The sequence below is a fragment of the Brassica rapa genome, chromosome A10, assembly GCF_000309985.2.
Source record: "Brassica rapa cultivar Chiifu-401-42 chromosome A10, CAAS_Brap_v3.01, whole genome shotgun sequence".
NCBI classification, from domain to species: Eukaryota; Viridiplantae; Streptophyta; class Magnoliopsida; order Brassicales; family Brassicaceae; genus Brassica; species Brassica rapa.
The window spans coordinates 7493196-7500136 of record NC_024804.2 but is presented as its reverse complement, the minus strand read 5'-3'; the positions used below and the strand labels follow the sequence as shown (position 1 = coordinate 7500136).

Sequence of the window (6941 nt, the reverse complement as noted above, 5' to 3'; positions counted from 1 at the left end):
TTTGCCTTTGTCCTGTCGATCGATGCTGATATTTGATGTTGATGGCGAGTTGCCTCTGAATGGCTTTTGACTTCTTTGGGTAGCCATTCTGCGTGGTTTTCTAGTCCACTGTTTTGTTGTCGAATGGAAAGTAATGTCATCGCAGCGTTTGTCAAGTCGTTCCTCCATGTTTGTCTAGAGCAGTGTAGATCTTGGATGTGATCTTGTCAACTCTGCTGCTGTGTAAGGAATCAACTCCACAGGTTCCTGCCATCGATCCAGGGTCCTCTTAGCCTGTCGATCGATGTTGATTTTTCCTGCAAAAAACTTTGATTAGTAATGTTCTCAATATCCTTTGGGCATCAAGTAATTGACTAGACAATTTGTTTAAATCTATCATGACTGATGATATAAACGGTTTATTCATATCCTCGTAAGTCCTCAGCCTCTCATTCATGCTGAGACTTTGGCGTCGAGCGATGTGAAGGTGCACATGTCGATCGATGTGGCTGGATGTTGGTCCTTCTTGCGAATGGTGTCTAGGTCTTGCTGTAGTAGCTCGATTTTGGTGCTTAGCCAGTCCACGTTGTTGTTGAGAGGGGCAGTAAACGTCGTTTATCCTGTGTCGATGTATGAGACTTCCCATTCATCCCTGTGTTGTGTTGAGTCGCGGTTCTGCAGGGTCTGAGCTGTAGGAAGACTGACGTCGATCGATTTTGCACATGGTGCGTCGATCGATGCTGAGGTCGTAGCTTCCTTCTCAAGTTGCTGACGTAAACTATCAATTTCTGTCCTCATTTCTGCCATACATCTGAAAAGCTCATTGTAGCCTCTATCCAAAGCTGATGTGTTTCATCTACCAGTGTTTTGAGCTCCTCTCCCAGTTTCTCCTGAGCGCCACAAATACCAAACACCATTTCATCATCATCGATTTCTTCTTTGGTGTAGAGTTCTGGTGCCAGTCTTGTGAGTGTGAAGGAAGTGGCATGTTCTGGAAGACAGATGTGGCTCTCTTCAAAAAGAGATGCTCTTTCCAGTATTTTCCTGATGTTGTCCTTTGTGACAGGTATCATCTCACCAGCTGCGCTTCGTGCGTGTCCACGCTCATCTCTGTAGACTCCATATTCGTCCCTTTGTTCCCAAGTGAACTTTCTGGCTCCATACATGTCGAAAGCGCGGCTCCCACATTCATAGCGTCTGTCGATCGACGTCGGAGTATCCATATCGATCGACGTTGGTGTTACCCTGTCGATCGGTGTCTCCATGAACCGTCGATCGATGCTTGCCCTTTTGTTGGCGTGATAGATCTGGGTTGGTCTCTGTTGTGTGACTCCTGCGTGGTTGTTGGGATCTGTTAGAATGACGTCTGGAGTGCCACGTTGCTGTGAGAAAAGGGTGTCGGGTCCATTGGCTACTTGAAGGATGTCTGCTATGTCCTCTCTGGACACTTGTAAAATCCTTCCATCCATTGCACGTGCGTTGCCATCTGGATCCCTGAAAATACCAAATTCATCAGGTGTTAGAAAACCGTAATCAATGTTTGCATAATTATTCTTTTTAGAAATAGAGAGATTAGGGTTTAGAGTAGTATCGATCGATGTAGATACAGTTACATCGATCGATGGCAAGAGTAATTTCTGCAGAACTTGTGTTCTTGAGATGATTGCTCTTCATGGATTTTTCTGTTGATGTAGAAGGAAGAGTGTTCATCTTATTGCTTGTGTGTTTGCTCTGATGTGTGTAGGTGGTTTCGGAGGTGCAAAACGATTTATATAGGTATCTGTAAACCTAGTTAGGGAGGGAATATTCTCCTGCTCCTGAATTTTCGCTGCGGCGCGAATATCGATCGATGTTTCCTTTTAGGTGGTCGATCGATGTGAGCGGTTGTTTTGCTGGACGAGGGTGGGTATCGACCGATGTGGAGTGCACAGCGTCGAACGATGTTGGAAACGTGTTGGGGAAGTTGTGTATTTCAAGTCTTTCATCCTGTAAAGACATTTCTATTGCACGTTCTTTCCAGTAATCCTCATTGTATTTCTCGGTATGTTCCTCATAAGGTGAAGTAATTACAGTGTCAACTGCAAAACTTTCATGGAAACCACTGTCTGCCCAACTGCCTATGGAATAATCATCATGTCCTCTCCTAGTTGGAGGTTGGAAGGCAAAATGTTGGTAGCAATGATTAGGTGAAGCGAAATGGTCAAGTGGGTGCATTACGTCGAGTGACGTGTTGTTGTGGTCATCGGTCACCATTGACACATTGGAATCGATCGATGGAAAGGTTGGGGTGTCGATCGATTCCAAGTACTCTGTTTCGTACTCCGATTCATACTCTGCTCCACAATGGCATGCGCCAATGAAGCCAAGTTCTTTTCCCATAATCCACAGAATTAATTACCTTTCTCTTAGGTCGGATGGGATCGTAGTGGATGTTTGGGTCTATGAGCGTTAGACACAATTTGTTTTTGTTCATGTCACATACAGCTCCTACTGTAGCTAGGAAGGATCTTCCAAGCAGAAGTGAAGAGTTTCAGTTAAGCTCGATGTCTAAGACATGAAAATCTACAGGGACAAGGGCATTACCAATCAGTACCTCAGATCTCTTATGATGCCTCCGGATCGTTTCTCTGAAAGATCCACGAAGGTGAAGGATTCTGTTGAGGGTTCGATGGTCAACCAAGCTGGTCCGCCATGATCCTAGGGAGGATACTAACCGATGCTCCTGTGTCACACATTGAATGGGGAAATTCAACACCCTTGACTATGCATGGTATTGCAAACTTCCCAAGATCACTCTTCTTCGTCAATGTGATCATGTGTTTCATCTTTCCTCTGACTTGATGAAACATTCTCCTAATGTCCTCCTCAGTTACCTTTGTTTCTCTGAAGAACATCCACAACCGGTGTGTGAAGTAAGCTTCATCAAAAGGTTTTTCGATTGGGATTCTGAGGACTCGTTTAGTGAAACCATCCATCTCCTTATCGTTAGCTTCCCTCTTAAGGGTTTTAGGAATCTTCTCCTTCCTTTTCCTTAACCTTCTCCCCTTCAGATTCTTGTTCTTCTTGAACAGGTTCTGTGAACTATTTAAAGGGTTGGGTGTTGGTTCGGGTGGGTTTGCTAATGGTTTAGATGGTGGTCTGAGTGCATTGATGTAATCATTATCGATTGAGGGTAACCGCACTCGGTATGTCAGAGGTTCCTGTCGATCGATGGGAGGTGTTTTGTGACGATCGACGTCGGACTCACTCTGTCGATCGATGGTTGCGTTAAACCGATCGATCGATTTTTTCATAGAAAGGGGAGGTGGGTGAGGATGCTTAGCTGCGATTCTTCATGAGTTAGAATTCGAACCGCATTGCATTCAGTCGAATCGGCAGACGACGTTGATCGATGTCTGGAGTAATCCGTCCATCGATCTTCATCATGGTCTGTCGATCGATGCGAGTTCATCGACATCGGTCGACACCATTGGGATCCGCCGAGACTCATGGAGCTCTCGATTTCGAAATCTCCTTCCTCAAATCTCCTTCCTCAAGGTTTTCATTTCTCACCACTTGCCAGAATTCATCGTCTATGATGGCATTTACGTGGTGTTTCCCTTTGTCGGCTCCTGCTTCTCTAGCAAAAGCTTCTTACCTCTTAATAGTCTCGCCCGTCGAATTACTTGGGTTTCAAGTTTCTCACCTGAGTCCCTAAGGTCTCGATTTTGGTGTTCAGATTGTTGTAGGCAGAGTCTATCTTACCGTTGAAATCCACGGTGATTTGTTGTTGTCCCAACAGTACTCGATCAAGCATTTCTTCGATCTTGCTTTCCTGAGTTTGGGGTGGTGGATTTTGATAGTAAGAGTTCGAGTAGCTCTTGCTGTTGTTGAAGGGTTTTTGAAATTGTGAACTTTGATTACTTCTTTGGCCATTTCCAAAGAAGTTTCTGTTTCCGCCCTGGTTTCCAAATTTTTGGAATCCGGTACCTCCGATGTAGTTCACATCTTCTTCTCCTTCAGTATCTGCTACTTCTCCTTCAGCTGAACATACTTGCTTCCTAAGAAGTTCGTGCACCACATCTAACTTAGCTCTTACTTCGTCCATCTGTTCCTTCCCGATAGAGGCTACAGACTTCTTCCGTTCAGAGTCAGTGTTTTTGGTGCTGCTGTTGTTAGCAAGGTTTTCGATAAGTCTCACAGCTTCCAACGGATTCCGAGTAGTGAAGTTTCCTTCACTCGCCGTATCAAGAGCCATTTGATACTGTAAGGCGAGACCTCGGAAGAAAGTGCTTAGCAGCTGCACTTCATTAAATCCGTGGTGTGGACAGTCTCGCTGAAAAAACCTAAATCTAATCCACGCATCTTTGAAGGACTATCCAGCCTTCTGCAAGAATGTGGAAATCTTGTTCCGAAGTTCTTCAGCGCGTGCCTCATCGAATAAGTTTCGTAAGAAAGGATTCTTGATGTCGCTCCAGGATGTTAAAGATTCTGTGGGTTGCTGCCTAAGCCAGTGCATCGCTTCTCCATTCAGCGTGTATCTGAAGAGCTTACACAGCAGGTAATCTTCGGGGACTCCTTCCATCCGAATGGCAGCGATTAGATCCTCCATAATGCTCCGGTCCAAATTGCGAAATTCTGCTTCTGGATCTCCGGAAGTCGAATCGCTGATCTGTTGGAATAGTACTCATCTGGGCGATTGTAGTCGGCCAGTGGTTTCGATCGAGCGTCCTCATCTACAGGTTGAGCAGCTCCTGTAGCATCAGCATCAGGGATTACAGTTCCCTGAGCATCTATTTTCTGACCATTTTTTACGACACGTTATCGATCGATGTACGCGGTATAGTTTCGATCGTTGTCGAACGACTGGGATCGATCGACGATGATGGTCTGGTATCGGTCGACGGTTGTTTGTGCGTATCGATCGACGACGAAGTGGTTGCGTCGAGCGATGTGGAACGTTGACCTCTACGGATGGTGTGTTCCAAATGAGCAGGATCGTCAGAGAACAGCAAGTCTTTCTCCTTGTTGCTTCTGGTACCACTGGGCATGCACCTGAAAAGACAAGAAAAAGAAAGATTATTAGAAAAGGGGGTAAAGAAAAGAATAAGAACTAATAAAACTAAATCTAATGGCGATCAAAGCTCCCCGGCAACGGCGCCAAATTTGATACCACTCAAATTACCGTAAAGAGTGTTACTCTCATCAAAAGAGGTTCAGATGTAGTACTTAGGGATCGAATCCACAAGGAGCTAGGGAACAATTAAATCTAGTGTTTATTAATTCTAAAGTTTGTAATGTTTTAAATAAAATAGTAATAGTAACTAACGAGTAAATGATAAATGTAACTTAGTTTGGAAATGATATTAGATGCAGGGCCACTATTCAGGTGTTGAAGATTATAATTCCTATAGATTATAATTCAAGTAGGTAATTCATTTGCCTAACCTCTTTCTTTTAATTATTGTTTACTCAGTTTAAACTAAACTTGGTACATATTTCAGAACAAGAGACAAATTTTACACTGATTCCTTGGTTGAAGCAACCAAAACATTCCGCAAAACTGATATATCTTTTTTTGTTTTGGGTGTAACTAATATACGAGTTATTCTTGGGTTCACCAACCAATAAGATTTTTGTTATTTCATATTCGATTTTTTTTTTAAAAAATAAAACAAAATATTGTCATGTTATATTATGTTTTTAAAATAAAAAAGGTAAAAAATAAATAACAAATAGTAGTATTTCCAAAAAAAAAAAGAATTGTTTTCTAAACATATTTTAACCGTCCTCAGCAGAACACTAACCCCTAAACCCTAACCCTAATAGTGTTTTTAAGATTTAGTGTTTAGTGTTTTTGATTTAGAGTTTTTTTTTGAGCAGACGTATTCTTAATTTACTGTATCATGAACGGTTTCGAAAGTATTAATAAAAGGGACTAAGTTTCCAATGATTATTGAAAATTAGGCATGGGCACTTTATCCGCCCATAAAAACTGAACCGGAGACGACCCAAAAATACCTGATTCAAAACCAAACCAAAAATTTATAATTACCTAGTTAGGTCCAAAATTCTTATACCAAAAAGAACCTGAACCAAACCACAACCAAAAAGAACCGAACCAGAGAGACCTAGACCCAAAAAGAACCGACTCGAATAGATCCAACCCGATAAGAACTGACTTGAATAGACCCAACCTAAAAATATGAATATCCAACACTTTTATTTTGTTTTGGTTTTATAATTTATATTCTAGTTTATAATTTAGTTGAAATGTCTTTTTATTAAAAATTTCATTATTATTTTGTAACATTTTCAAATAATATGAAACTTTAAATGTCAAATTTATAATTTAAAAATGTTTAATTTCAATTATTAATAGTTTATTTTTGTTTATTTTATAAAATTTAAAATACATATGACGGATTCGGGAAAATTTTTGACGGAATTTGGATATTCGGATATTTAAAATTCTAAATACTCGAACATGACTCGAACCCTCTACGGACCAAAAAATTACACATATTTTACATGTATTTTAATTATAGAGTTAAACCGACTCGGACCCAAAAGAAACCGACCCAAAAGGAACCGCCCCAAACCCAAACCAAAGTTTTTCAAGTACCTAATTGGCTCCAAATGTGTAGAACCCGAAGGATACGGACTCAAACCGACCTGAACTTGACCCGAACGCCTGAACCTATTGAAAACAAAAGCAAAGAAAAGACAGAAGCTGCTTAGTTGCAAAGTAAACTATTTCTTTTTTTGAAAAAAAAGGTTAAATTCGGGTCTATTAAAGACACATACCTAACCTCCGGGTGGGAGGTGCAACCCATGGATGGATTCTCTCCCGGGTATTCAAATGGGCCGTAAGCATGAGCCCATATCCGCGTGGCCAGATGTAGAGCTAATAATTTCGCACTAGAGGGGACTAGATCCCTGGCATTGACCAACATGGCAACTCCTCCTTTAGTGGAAACCAC

At 41.8% G+C, this 6941-nt stretch overlaps 1 non-coding gene across 1 annotated transcript; it reads left to right on the top strand.

The window, feature by feature from the left end:
• Positions 1–4271: 4271 nt before the first annotated feature.
• On the top strand, positions 4272–4377 carry LOC117129430. The gene has a single exon (XR_004453079.1). It is a non-coding gene; the product is annotated as a small nucleolar RNA R71 (small nucleolar RNA).
• Positions 4378–6941: the final 2564 nt, after the last annotated feature.